Source organism: Mangifera indica, chromosome 19 (genome assembly GCF_011075055.1).
Source record: "Mangifera indica cultivar Alphonso chromosome 19, CATAS_Mindica_2.1, whole genome shotgun sequence".
NCBI classification, from domain to species: domain Eukaryota; kingdom Viridiplantae; phylum Streptophyta; class Magnoliopsida; order Sapindales; family Anacardiaceae; genus Mangifera; species Mangifera indica.
In genome coordinates this window covers 4259629-4275504 of record NC_058155.1, presented here as the reverse complement: position 1 = coordinate 4275504, position 15876 = coordinate 4259629, and the positions used below count along the sequence as shown (strand labels likewise).

At 33.3% G+C, this 15876-nt stretch overlaps 1 pseudogene; it reads right to left on the bottom strand.

Annotated features, from left to right (window-relative positions):
* Window positions 1-1390: 1390 nt before the first annotated feature.
* LOC123203471 lies at window positions 1391-4352 on the bottom strand (annotated as a pseudogene).
* Window positions 4353-15876: the final 11524 nt, after the last annotated feature.

Sequence of the window (15876 nt, the reverse complement as noted above, 5' to 3'; positions counted from 1 at the left end):
CGTGAGCATCTCATCCTTAATTAAACTATCAAATTTTTCAAGAATTATTTAACCTCAAAACATTTATTAACCTAATATTCCTTCTTTTCTATAAATCAATGGGTGAAAGGTTGGTCACATGGGTGATAACAGATGGTCACAGTCATGGTGGCAGAAAGGTGGTGGGTTCATGGCTACAGGTGACAGTGGCTATGGTGGTGAAAGGTTGGTTATATCAGTGGCTGCAACCAGTGGTGGTTACGGTGGTAGCAGGGCGGTGTGGTGGGTGTGTGGGGGCAGGTGGTTATCACCGCAGTGGTGGAAAGTTGGTCATGTGAGTGACAGCAGCTGGTGTAGTGGATTCGAACTCGAGTTTGACTTTAAAAATTTTATATTGTTAAACTCAAACTTAAGTTTGAAAAGTGTTTGATTTTTTAAATTCGCAAACTTAAAGAAATTCAAATCGAATTGGTTGAAATTATATTATTTTAACTAATATATATCAAAACGATATCGTTTTGATTGATTTTAATTTGATTAAAAACTAAAATTAATTCAAACTTAACTCTTTTTAAACCAAACTAAGTTTGAATTGGTTTAAAGAGAGTTAAACGAGCCAAATAGTGGCACATTCCAAAGGCACTGTAACAACATTTTACAGAAGATGGCGCATACTGCAATTGCGTGTGAAGAGCGAATAAGTCTAAATGAATGAGCTGATCTGTCTATTAGAATATCAGGTACAGAAAAAGTCCATAGATTTCTGCCAGTTCTCCTCAGCCACGGAAGCATATTGCTTTACCCTCTGGAAAATGCTGTTTTCCCCCTTACGCAAGTTATTTTTCTCACGATCTGCCTCCAAAACTTCAGACAGCAATCCCTTTGGTAGAAAGCAAGTTGAAAATAAGCATATGCAACCTCTTGTTTGCGAAGATCTCCCATTGATTCGTACACTGATAGCGCCTTTCTAATTACATCACTGGCTGATATCTCATGCTTCCTCAATTCTTTCCTAGATCTTCTATAAGAAAGAACAGATGTTGTTGCAGTTCTCCTGAAACAGTAGGAAGTCCACCCAATGCCTTCCTAGCTTCTTCTTAACAACTTAGTGCAGCTGTGAGGCTGTGTTCAACATTTCCAACCATAGAACCCTCTAGCCTACATACATCATATTACCCAAGTTTCCATACAATTTACAACTAGAAATCCTTTAAAGCTTTCAGAATTTATCAAAGTGGAAAATTGTGCTTTGCTTTACCTTTAAATAATTGACATTCAGATATACAAAATTTCAGGTATAATGTTCTAATTGATTTTTTAATCAGTACACAAAGGATATATAGATCGTTAATCCAAATGATTGAATTTTGATTTTAATAGCCATAATTTTTAAAAAGTTTTCACTAATTAATTAACAAACAATATCAGAGCTCAGAGGTCCCCTAGCAAAAATCTTTAAGTCCGCCACTGCTTCTGCTGCTAGCCTATGACTCTGGCAGCTGCAATTTACCAAGGAACATGAAGGGCAATTTTGGTTATATTGACTCAACTTCCTCTTCAGCCTTCGGACTTCTTTGTCTACCTCTGAAGACATTCTTAACTCCCTGGTAGAAGGTTTGCTTTCTGCGTGTATTGATATTTCTGTACCCCTTGTCCTATGGAATTGGCCTTAGCCCAGAAGAGATAGGTGGATGATAACAACTCCTAAGCGACGAGGAGTGTCACAGGCTGATTGTCTCAACGGCGCACCTGTACGGCACTTAGTTGAAATTCTCAATAAGTCAGCCTCATGACCGGAATGTTACTCTAAAGCAACTGAAAGATTTTTTTTTTTTTTTTGGGGTAAGTCAGTTGGAAAATTATTGTAAAATGAAAGTGGTAGAAGCATAATCAAGAACACTGAAAGATAGATTAGACAAAGGCTACGAGAGAGTTGAACTACTGAAAAAATATTTTGTATTGCTTGATTTGTTTGATACATTTGGCTGTCCAATGACCCTTTATGTAGGCTTAAAAGGCTAACTATATAATAAATGTTGCCCCCCAACAAGGCCAACAATTAACCACCTTAGGCTTTTGCGAATATCCCGAGAACCCAACTTTCTAAAGCTCCACTTATTGACATATTCAAGAGGTGAGTTTAAAACTTGGACTGTTGTAATACTTGAGCTTGGCTGGACACACCTAAACTATTGTTACATTCCTGCTGTGGGCTTGATGCTTGGCTTCTTTACTGTGTGCGTAACAAAATAGTCATAATTGTTCCACACCATTGAAAGCAGAAGTCTGTGAGCAACACATTATGAGAGAGTTGTTCCCAAAGAAAATAATGAATCACTTCTTCCTCTGTGAATCAGAGGAATAGAGCTTGAGCTGTGATCTCCACAAGCACCAGAAAAAATGTGGTTCTTGAGGAGAACAGAAAGATCGAAAATTTGAATTACATCTTCGCCAGCACTTTTGCATGTGAAGCTGTCAAATACGACGTCAGATAACAAAAACAAAGTTCTGTAACATTAAAGGAAAAACATGGCCGTTCATGTAAAAACAAAAGAGAACAGTACCTTATATGCATCAGGATCTTACTTGCAGTTTTCTTGAAGTAACCTCAAAACTGTAAGTCCATTTTGCTGGACAACATGAGGATGAAAAGCAGGAGTACCATCTTCAGATATGCCTTATAACAAAAACATGTCATCTGTTTTCAGAAGCTCATAACCCTGAACAACACCATTTTCACGATAACATATTGCCAACTCAGTGACACTTGCCATGACATTGTCAAGCCAGGCTTCAAGCCACGTCAAAGGAGTAACCTGCCAAGAGGGATGACGTGGATGGAAACCATTGAATCATGTTGAAAATATGAAGCTACAGCCTGTCTTGTGATATCCCATAAATGCAAGCTCACAGCAGCATATTTTTCTTGACTGAACAAAAGCAAATCACTAGGCAGTAACATGCGGAAATAGTGCAATTTCCAAAACAAAACCCTTAAATATCCATCATTACCAACTCTCCTATGTTTTTCACCAACATGTGAAGCCTTTTTAACAGGATCATGGCCTTTACTTCTCGTTTCCTTTATACTTTCCCAAACGTAGCTATCCTGTTTGACCAGTGGATACTCCGTACAATGTACAAATTCATGCTTCTGAGCAACGTCATCACTTTATCTCACATGGATAATGATGAGTTGGTGGACAATCACAAGCCTCCGTCCTAACTGAATGCATTGCAAAGTTAAAAAATAAAGATTATCTGCACATTTTGATTGACTGCTATGTCCTGTAAGCAGCTTCTCTCCTTCAACATCAGACCTGCACTTTGCGATAATTTAAGATGTTAAACTCTGAAAAGTGATGACCAACAAAAGAAGCCAAAAAAGATACATACCCAGTATTCAGAACAAGAGTCTTGCCAACACGATGAACTGCTCTTGATAATCGAGCCTTGAAAGATGGTATTTGAAGATTTGTTTCAAAATGTCGGCTGGAGCAATTACATTAATCTTATCTCCATATTCAACCAAACCAGATAAAAAAGGGCTTCACGTCTCCTACTAAGATTTGAAGCAATAGCAGCTTCTCTACTAATGTCTGCCACGCAGAAAACCAAAATTATGTGATGTTGGTCCCAGGTTACAGCTATAGTAGAAAATAACTTTTGCCTCTTTCATTGATGATATAAAATGTGTCCTTGATCGCACATTAGCTGCTAATATAGGAACTAACAGCATAGTGATTGCGTAAAATTTCTGTTTCAAGCTAAGATTGTATTGAAATAGACAACAAAGGCTCAGGAAAGTGTTAATTTTCAGGACAAATGAACCTGATAAAGCTTCAACAAAAGCAAAATGCCTTCAACGACCTACATGTTGTCCAAGTAGACGCTCACAATAACAAAAATCTTCTGATCAATGGTGAGAGCCGGGACAGATATGAATACATGATAAGGTCTACCTAGATGAGAAAAGTAATTTAATTATTTATTTTGATCACATACTAATACTATATTAGGGACTAGACATGTTAAGCACGCCAAGCCCAAACCCTTTTTTTGGACACGACTTATATGAGCATAACTCATTCCAATAGTAAGTCGCATTAGATCCCACTAAAAACATTTAAAAATTAAAATTAATTAATAAGTAAAAATATAATTTAGTAAGTTGACCTGTAAAAAACACAAAGGCTAGCCCATTAAGGGAATGACACGACACAGTTTGCTAAAGTGTGGGTCATGTCATGGGTCTTCAATTTATGATGGGTCAGTTTAATCTGTAGTGGGCCTTGGCCCAACATGACCTGATTACACAATGGGTTGGGCTGTGCAGAGCATGGGTTGAGCTAAAACCAACCCGACTTGGCCATCGATAGTTCTATTAGGGATAATTTCTACTATATGTGTACAAAGAGATGAAGAGTTTTCAAAATGGTATTCTAAATTCTCTAAAGACAATTATGTAATAAAACTTTTCATTAATCAAACATATAAAACGGTATCATAAAGATGATATGTCACTCTGTACTAACAAGCTACAAGGACAACAAAACTTAGCACACACTATATTTCATTCATATCTCATATCTATTAACAAATATGATAAGTTCAAATCCCATCAAGATTAGATAATTATCTTATCTCTATACAAATGAATAAGATATTGAATTTAAAATTGTAAGAAAGAGAACGTCATTTTACTTTTTGGTCTTATAATATAAAAGACTATAGAGAGGTTGAGTGAATTTCTTGTCAAAACATTTCTTTCTTTGTAATACTATTGATATTTTAGCAGTTGTCCTCTTAGGGCAAAAAGTTGGACAATGTTAAAAACTTCTTAGTGTTTGCTCCTTACACAATCTCTCACTTTTATAATTATATCCATTCATCATCAATTATAGAGGACACGGAGTTAAATTACTAATTCCAATTGTCATCACTAAAATTTTTCTTGCATTTGACCTAGTCACGTGTACCTTTCATTGATGTACATAAATTCACATCTTATAGAAGTTTTATTCATAGCAGAAAATTGAAAGGATGCATGATATTTTTCAGCTACTAAGACATTAATCAGCACGGGAGTAGGTGAATGCAAGGTAGAGTGATTTGATACTGAGCACATAACCCTCACGGATGATGTTAACAATTTACAGAAAAATCAGGCATTTAAATGTTGGAACAACCGAAAGTTTCAAGAAGAAAAACTTTACTAATTTATATAGCCATGTAGCACGAAACCAAAAACAAAAAAAAGGGAAATATTAAATTGTATTTTCTCAAAAATATAAGAAACGGAAACACGAAAAAATATATAAATATAAAACAAATATAGGTTTTCTTTTGTACCAAATTTTATAAAAGTTACAACTACATGTATTTAAAAAAAAAAAAAGTAAAATATAGCAACTTTTTAGTCACAATAAGGTATATACACTCAACCAATTTGGTCTATCAACCCTAAACAAAAAAAATAATGCATATCAAACCTGTTGAAGCCAATTTTTCTAGTGTTCACTTATAATTTAAGAAACCGTAGATGAAAATAAGTTAAGTTTTAACTCATTGGAGAGGAGAGAAACTTCAAATTTTGGAGAGCATAGTAGATGAAATTAGAGTTAAGGTTTAAAATTGTAAAGAAGAGTAAAACATAAAATCTATTTTTAATTGAAATTGTGAATGCATTTTGAATTTTTTTTATATTTTCAAAACGCCTCCAAATGTTTTGTACAAATTTTGGGTGTTTGAGAAACAAAAACATTTCGAAATGGAGTGTGTTTTTGTGTCTCCTAACTATATAGTAACACTATATGTTTAAATTTTTTTTTACAAATTTATCTCTACAAATTGAAGTAGTAGGATCTGATTAGATGATTATAATCACATTCTCTAATTACAAACTACTTCATCAATTTGTATTGATAAATTTGTACAATTTGTTTATATACGTAGTTTTACTCTAATCTATAACACACTTGTCTAAAAAGCATCACTTCAATTATATATTACATAAAATTATTCTCTATAATCTTTATAGCAAGAATAGGGCAGGGACACAAATTTATCCTACCTTGCGGATGGCCACGATGGCCACCCTATCCCTTCCCTTTCTCATTGCCATCTTTGCATAGGATTATGAAGAAAACTGATATGAAATGCATATGATTTGAAAATATCTGAAAAGCTATATTAAGAATTATTATTTATTTTGAATAAGTCGTTGGTCAATAGGTATCAGTTTCTTTGACCTATTATTTAGGAAGTCAGTTTGTTTGTTTATTGGAGTATCCCAATAACTTAGGAATTTGTTAGTCATGAAAGTAGTTATATTCTTTGTAAGTTTATTTAAGTGGCTTTCAGTCAATGAATAAAGTACTTCAGTTGCAACAACTTTTCTCTGAGTGTGTTCCAGAAAATTATTTTGTTCTCATATTTGGTATCAGAGCCTGGTTGACATTTTAAAAGAGCAGTAGTTTTTTTTGGTAACTTGCCGCAGCAAGAATTGATGGCAACTGATGGCAACTATGTGCAACCTGCGATTCCTCGTTTTGATGGTCATTACGACCATTGGAGCATGTTGATGGAGAACTTTCTAAGATCCAAAGAATACTGGAATCTCATTGAAACTGGTATAGTTGAACCTGCAACTGAAGAAGCGTTGACAGCTGCACAGAGAAAAGCATTGGACGAGCTAAAGTTGAAAGATCTTAAGGTAAAAAATTACTTGTTTCAAGCAATTGATCGCTCCATATTGGAGACTATTCTACAAAAGAATACGTCCAAGCAGATTTGGGAGTCCATGAAAAAGAAATACCAAGGCACGACAAGGGTGAAACGTCAACAGCTTCAAGCTCTTCGCAAAGAATTTGAAGTCCTTCACATGAAGAGTGGAGAGTCAGTTGATGATTTTTTCTCAAGAACCATGGCAATTGCAAACAAGATGTGTTTGCAAGGTGATAATATGGCTGATGTCACAATCGTTGAAAAAATCCTTCGATCAATGACTCCAAAGTTCAACTATATTGTTTGCTCAATTGAGGAAGCAAACGATGTTGAAGGGCTTTCTGTTGATGAGCTACATAGTTCTCTGTTGGTGCATGAGCAAAAGATAAAGAAAGAAGATATAACAGAAGAGCAAGCATTGAAGGTCTTAACTAATGATTTCTCAGCAATAAGAGGTCGCGGTCGCGGTCGTGGACAAGGAAGAGGTGGCAGAGGTAATGGTGATCAGAACAACCCCACTGATAATCAAAATTCTCGCAGCAGAGGTAGAGGGAGATATAGACAGCAGTCAAACAACCATGACAAATCAAATATTAAGTGCTACAGATGTCGCAGGTATGGGCACTATCAATCTGAATGTTACACTAATCTGAACAAAGAAAAGAGAGAGAGTGCAATGATTGTAGAGAAAGAAAAAGAAGAAGAAGCTACAGTGCTCATGGTGTGTCAAAACATGGAAGAGTCTAAAGAAAAATTGTGGTACTTAGACACAGGTTGCAGCAATCATATGTGTGGAGAAAAATCATTATTTTTTGATTTGGATGAAAGCTTTAGAAGTACTGTACGATTTGGAGATGACTCTACAGTCTCCGTGATGGGGAAAGGCAATATCAAAATTTGAAGCAAAAATAACACTCCTTTTATCATTTCGAGTGTTCTCTATGTTCCGAAGTTGAAGAGCAACTTGCTTAGTTTGGGACAACTCCATGAGAAGGGCTATACGATTACCATCACTGAAGGTGGTTGCAAAATTCATGATAAAAAAAAAGGGTTGATTGCACAGGCAACCATGACAGCAAACCGCATGTTTCCCCTGCAAATTCACAGTGACACTCAAACTTGTTTCTCTGCCAAGGTGAATGATTCTACGTGGCTATGACACTTTCGTTATGGACATCTGAATTTTAGAGGCTTGAAGACATTACATGATAAAGAGATGGTGACTGGACTTCCCCCAATTGCTTGTCCCTCTCAAGTCTGCGAAGAATGTGTGATTGGAAAACAACACCGTGATCAGTTCCCAAAAGGAAAATCATGGAGAGCTTCTGCACCCTTGGAGCTGGTTCATTCCGATATTTGTGGACTTATTAATCCAATATCTAATGGAAAAAATAGGTATTTTATTTCTTTCATTGATGACTTTAGCCGAAAAACGTGGGTTTATTTCTTACAAGAAAAAACAGAAGCTTTTGTTGCATTCAAGACCTTTAAGGCTCTTGTTGAGAATGAAATAGGAAGAACAATTAAAGTTTTTCGAACCGACCGAGGTGAAGAGTACAATTCACAAGAATTTGCAAACTTTTGTAGCTTGTATGGAATTCGCAGACAACTTACAACAGCTTACACGCCTCAGCAGAACGGTGTGTCAGAGAGGAAAAATCGCACGATTTTGAATATGGTGCAAAACATGCTGGCAAGAACTAGTATTCCAAAAACTTTTTGGCCAGAAGCGGTTAACAGGAGCATTCATATCCTGAATAGAAGCTCGACATTTGCTGTTCAAAACATGACACCCGAAGAAGCTTGGAATGGCCACAGACCAGCAGTTGATCACTTTAAAATCTGGGGTTGCATTGCTTACGCACATATTCCAGATGAGAAGCGGAAGAAACTAGACGACAAAGGTGAAAAGTGTGTCTTCCTTGGTGTGAGCGAAGTTTCAACTTATAAATTGTTCAATCCCATAACAAAAAAGATTGTTACCAACAGAGACGTTATATTTGATGAGGACTAAACATGGAATTGGGCTGAAAATAGTGATGACTCAAGGAAGCAGCTTATCCTTGATGATGAAATGGAGATCAACCAGCAGCCACAATTAGCAAGTTCTTCCTCCATGCAACCAAGTGAACTGCAGCTATCAAATTCAAGTTCTCAACGTCTAAGAAAGAGACCGGTTTGGATGATGGATTATATAAGTGGAGATGACTTGTCTGATGATGATCCTAGTGTTCATTTTGCCTTATTTGCAGATAGTAATCCAATAATTTTTGAAGAAGCGGTTAAAGATAGCAAGTGGCAACAAGCAATGGATGCAGAAATCAAATCCATTGAGAAGAATGAGACGTGGGAGCTCACTGATTTACCAGAAGGCCAAAAGAAAATTGATGTAAAATGGGTCTACAAAACCAAGTTGAATGAAAATGGTGAAATTGCCAAGCATAAAGCACGGTTAGTGGCAAAAGGATACAAGCAGGAATTTGGTGTTGATTATAAAGAAGTGTTCGCTCCAGTGGCAAGACTAGATACTATCCGACTTGTACTTTCAATGGCTGCGCAAAACTCTTGGTCCATTTTTCAACTAGATGTAAAATCAGCATTTTTACATGGAGAATTGCAGGAGCAAGTATACGTTGCTCAACCTCCTGGTTATGTGCAACAAGGAAGAGAAGAAAAAGTGTATAAGCTTAAGAAAGCTTTATACGGATTGAAACAAGCTCCCAGAGCTTGGTACAGTCGTATTGAGGCTTACTTTGAAAAGGAAGGCTTTCAAAAATGTCCGTATGAGCATACACTCTTTACAAAAATTGGCGACGGAAGAAAGGTACTTATCGTGTGCTTGTACGTGGATGACTTAATCTATACAGGTAATGATCCGGCTATGTTTGCTGCATTTAAAGAATCTATGATGGCTGAATTCGACATGACGGATCTGGGATTGATGCATTACTTTCTCGGCATCGAAGTGTTGCAAACAGATGCTGGAATTTTTATATGTCAAAAGAAATATGTGCAGGAGGTTTTGGACAGATTTCAAATGAAGAATTGCAATTCGGTTTATACTCCAACTTCACCAGAGTTAAAGCTTGTCAAGAATTCATTTGGAAAAAGGGTTGATGGCACTTTCTATAAACAGATTGTGGGAAGCCTGATGTATTTAACTACAACCAGGCCAGATATTACGTATGCTGTCAATCTCATAAGCAGGTATATGGAGTGTCCAGAAGAACTTCATCTCTTGGCTGCGAAAAGAGTTTTGCGATACCTAAAAGGTACTATTGACTTTGGAATATTGTATAAAAGGGGATCACAATCAAGCTTGTTTACAGGATTCACTGACAGTGACTACGCCGGAGATTTAGATGATAGGAAAAGCACGTCAGGATATGTTTTCATGGTGGGAACAGGAGCTATTTCATGATCATCTAAAAAGCAGCCAATTGTGACTCTATCAACAACTGAAGCAGAATTTGTAGCAGCCACATCCTGTGCTTGTCAAGCTATTTGGCTAAGAAAATTATCTGAAGTACTTGGTTATCATCAACAAGGGCCAACAACAGTTTATTGTGATAATGTTTCAACAATTAAGCTTTCTAAAAACCCAGTTCTACATGGAAGAAGCAAACACATAGATGTGCGGTATCATTTTCTACGTGATCTTTGCAAGGATGGTGTTATTGATATAATTCATTGCAGCAGTGAAAATCAAATCGCAGATATCATGACTAAACCTCTCAAGACAGATGTGTTTGTGAAGCTTCGAAATTTGCTTGGGGTATGTTCAATGAAGGAATTTGTTGCACAGGATGGAAGCAAGAGCAAACGTTCTCTAAACTGATGTCTGAAGAATATTCAGTTTAAGGGAGGGTATTAAGAATTATTATTTATTTTGAATAAGTCGTTGATCAATAGGTATCAGTTTCTTTGACCTATTATTTAGGAAGTCAGTTTGTTTGTTTATTGGAGTATCCCAATAACTTAGGAATTTGTTAGTCATGAAAGTAGTTCTATTCTTTGTAAGTTTATTTAAGTGGCTTTCAGTCAATGAATAAAGTACTTCAGTTGCAACAACTTTTCTCTGAGTGTGTTCCAGAAAATTATTTTGTTCTCACGAGAAAGAAAAAAATTCCAAAATTGAGATGATCTTAGAAAATAAGACCTTATAAACAAACAAACAACCAAGAGTTTATTTCATATTTGCTAGTAATTAGCTTCATGATAATAATATTCATCACATCAAATTAGGCGTCGTACAACAATTTACTCATAAAAAGACCTGAGATTCATTCCATAGTTTCAAATCTTTGCCAAATCAAGTACTAAATCACTAAATAAATAGCAAAACTCAGAACTTAGAAAAAGGAAAAATTTGTGATGAAAGAGATTTACCAATATCAAGCAAAATTGACAACTTGAGTTAAAATTGCTATTGAGTTGAGCTTTATGATTGCAGTTGATGTAAAGCTCAGATGTGCTTTGTGAATGATTTGAGAAGACAATCAACATTGAATATTTTAACATCGGATAGAATTAGAGTCGACAATGGGTCATGCTAGACAAGGTCATATCTAATTTGATATCACCTTATTGTGTCATGCTAAAACCCATCAAAAGACAGACCTTGATGGGACCTGTTAGCCAACCTCAATGCTTAGGTCTAGGACATGACCTATAACATTGTGGAACGTGTATTTATGAGCTTTCTAACAAACTAACTCACGTAAATTATAAGTCGACCACCAAATTATATATTTTAAAATTTTTATAGTTCAAATAGAGTCAATTTATGAGCTTTCTCCTTAGGTCGTAACATGACCTACTTTAAATACAGACCTTGGTGTGATCTATAATTTCATAGGTTGTGCCCTCTAGATTGTGTTTTCTTCTTTTTTTGATTTTGTGATGGGTCTCTAATTTTAGTGTGGGGTTTTTAAGTAGCTGAAAATAACATAGATTCTGTATTGTTTAGTTTCAAATGATTATAGGGTGATTTGGTAATATTCTTAACTCCAAACCTTAGGAATTCAAATATTTCACCCATGGTTTATTAACCATCGTCAAAATTTTGTTATGTGAGTAATTTTATGAGTTATTTAATTATTATGTTATAAAAGAGGGAGAATCTATATCTTTTTACTATTTTTACGCTCACTAAGCATATTTTTAATCAATATCATTTAATTAAAAAAAAAAAGGGAATGAAGTGACTTTTTATCCCCTATCTAATTTATCAGTATCACTCTTGTTAAATATCTCTATTAATTAAACAATATCTTTTTAAACTTTGTTTAATACCAAAGTAGCCCTCTAAACCTTACTTTTGGTGTTGAAGATTTTTGTATGTTGTTATTACTTTAAAATGACAAAATCCTAGTCATAACTTATGCTTAAAAAAACCCAGATGGTCTGTAGCCCAACAAAAGACTAGTCTCTCAAATGAGGCCCAATATTTTCTTGAAATTATTTGATAAATTTGATTTGTGGAGAACCATATTTATTGTTGTTGCTTAAATTTGTTATTTCATTTTTAAAAACAAAAATTATAATTAATTTGAGCAAACAGACTTCACACATTACTCATACTCAGTAATTTTATAAATTTTATCCAATGAAATCCAAATAAAATATAGGAGCTTTTAAAAATATATAGTATAATTATTTATCAAAAGTTTTTAATTCAAGTTATTTATTTATAAGGAAATTCGCATTATTTTGTAATTATTTTATTAGACAATTAATAACTGAAAAAAACTCATATATATTAATATAAATATAAAGTATATGGTCATCAAATTTCTCTTTATTTTCTTACATAATATATACAAATTCTTATGTATAACAAAGAATACATTTTATATCTATATATGTATTATTTTTTGTATATAATTCGTGTATATAGATAAATATGTCATTAGATGATTAGGTAATTTTAAATTAAAGATAAAACCAATACTCAATCACATAATGATATATCATCTATGTACACAAATTACATATAAAAAATGAGCACACATAACATTGCTATATATATGTGTGTGTGTGTAATCATATATTTGGGTGTTACTTGTCGGAATATATTAGACTTATAATTGTAAAAACTGAAACTTGTATTACACAAAATTAATTGACTTATGTTAAGGTCTAATTTACTACACTTATATGCCGCTCGCTTTACTCATTTTTATTAGATATGAGACTCTTTTTATTTTATTCTTTCACACCCTCTCTTACGTACAACCTCCATAGGGTGTTAGACTCGTTGTTTGGTTGAGTCTGTTTTTAGACGAGTAGATTCTCACTTGTATCCAAGAACACTTTAGACTATTAAGCCTATTGTTTGACTTATGCTTTGATACCATATCGAAATATGTTGAGTCTATAAGTGTGAAGATCGAAACTTGTATTACACAAAACTAATTAATTTATATTACGCTCCAATCCACTACATTTATATACCACTCACTTTATTTTATCTTTAATTCAAAATAATCTAATCATATGATGACATATTATCTGTATACTAAAAATATGTATGTATAATTTTATTATATATGCATATACACATGGTAAATTAACAACTAATGACCTTTACAAATAAGCATAATTAAAAAGATTCCTCAATTTTTTTAACATAACTAATTTAGATTGAGTACAACTACGCAAACAAATGTGTGAATACAATTAGCAATTTGGGACACCTCCAAAGAGACTGTGGAAGTTGAGGTCCGATAATAGATAAGACAAACATTATCTTCACTTTTCGCCTACCCAGTATGGCATGAAATGACACAACCATCCAATTGTCGATCTACCAACAAAGAAACAACCTTACGTTTTTTATCATTTAGTTATAGTTCAACTTAATAATGCAAATAACCATTTTTTAAAGGAAAAAAATTAAAAAGAATAAATATATTATCAAGATATAAAGGCGAACATCATCCAAAACAAAGAATATAAAAAGACAATAAAAGCTTTAGAGAAATTAATTTATAGTTAAACATGTTTAAAGAGGTTTTAAATAATTAGGGATAGAGAATAATCCCACTAAAATCATTGTTATTTTAGTTATTAAGGGTTAAGAGTTAGTTAATCTAATTTTTAATTATAATTATCTTGTAAGTAAAATATTATAACCCTTTAAACAATAATAATATTTTTTTTCCCCAGAAAAAAATTACTACTAAAGCACAACCAATAGCATCATTACAAGTGCACAGAAAGTGTGGCAACTAGAAGGGCCTTTTCCTTTTTTTTAATTGTAATTTTCATTAAAATGATACAATTATTTAATTAAATTAACAATTAGAAAAATAATAAGAGAACCAAAGGAAGTGGGCAGACATGGCGGAATGGGTAACACGTGCGAGAGCGATCGCATGGACAACACGTGTCAGCGCTAGCAAAGTGGGGCTCACGGAAGATTGCGGGAAGGGGACCAGTGACCACCACTATCGTTGAGTGAAGCCAGTTGAAAACGTAGAGCAATACGACACAGTCAATGTAGCGGAGCCGTTACGTTAGCAAAATCTCCGTAGTAAAACATAGTGGTGACGTGTCTGTACTGGAATGTGGCACTGAAAAGCCACAATCCTGTATTGCTTGTATTTTACAAAACACTTTTTCCGAGTATTTGAAGAGGGAACGTTACCCTCACAAAGCAAGAGAATAATTAATAAAGTGGTAATTATGGAATAATTGCACTCAATTTAAATTTGATATTTTTGATTTTTAATTATACATTCTTCTTTTATAATGGTTTTTGTGTTCCAATTTCAATAATGAGGTAATTAAGCAATAATGTATACTTTGCACCCTAATTAGAAATACATATATTATTCATATTTTTGTATAATTCATGTATTAAATATGTTTAAAATAAATTTTAAACTGAAAATGTATTAAAAATATATTTTATGCTATTCCCATATTAAACACGAATTATACGTTATATTTTATATTTATCCTTTTTTTTTGAATTTTTGGTTAAACTTAAAATATAAAATTGTCTATTATATTTTTAATTATTTACAAAAATACCACTATTATAAAAAAAAACCCAACAATATTTCTTTCTTAATTTTTAGTCCGAATTTTGCATTTTCCTTTCTTATGATTTGTACAAAAATTTACTCTGATTTAAAATCTAAAATTCAAGCTAATTAATTTGTTTGCTTTTTCCAAACTAATACGTTACTTATTGTATAAAAAATATTTGACTATGTGTTATATTATCTTAGGTTTAACAGTTAATTAAATATTTTACATTTGAATTATTATATTGATTTTTAATAGAAGATTCATGAAAAGTATTAAAATTATTATGATATGGTCATATTTTTAGAAATATATTATTGATGACATGTCGTAGTGTAGATACGTTTCGTACTTTTTCCGTATGCGAATTTTAGGGGTGTATTTTCATAAATGTATTTTTTATTATTCGTCATATTATACGCAAAGCCGTATAATTTATATACCATTTTTTGTCCACTCTCATATTTACTAACTGGCCTTCATACTAATACTATAATATTCTATCTCCATATATCTAATTGTGTAAACACTTAATGATTTCAATGATTCATCGGTTAAAAAAACATCTTTGATCCTCAATAATGTAACTAATATTGAGATAGTTAACTTGGACACACTCATAAAAACTGACACAAATAACATGCCACGTGCTGTTTAGGTTAAAATGGTGAATCGATTTATACTTCAGTTTTAATATTGAAGCACATGCATCTCTTATTTTTTCATAGGTCAATTCGAAGATATCTTTGTAAATAATTTGATTTATCTCATATTTTACCTAAATAATTTATGAGTTTTGTCGATAATTTTAATACATTAATGATGATAGATTCAGGTAGATAATTTATATTAAAAAATATATGATTAAAATCTTTAGTAAACAAACAACTAAAAATAAATTATGCTATATAGTTAGAATGCATCTTCAAGATTATTTAACATTTATACAAGGGGTAAAAATAAAATAAATATTCTGTCCCTTTCAAATTTAAGGATTAATTGAATTTACAAAACATAAATACAAGAACAACAATAGATTCAAGTGAATGCATGTAGAGTCGACAACTAGTTGTGTTGCCATAATGAAATTGGCACGACTTATCATGCCATGAGTTATGTCATGCTAAGGTTTGC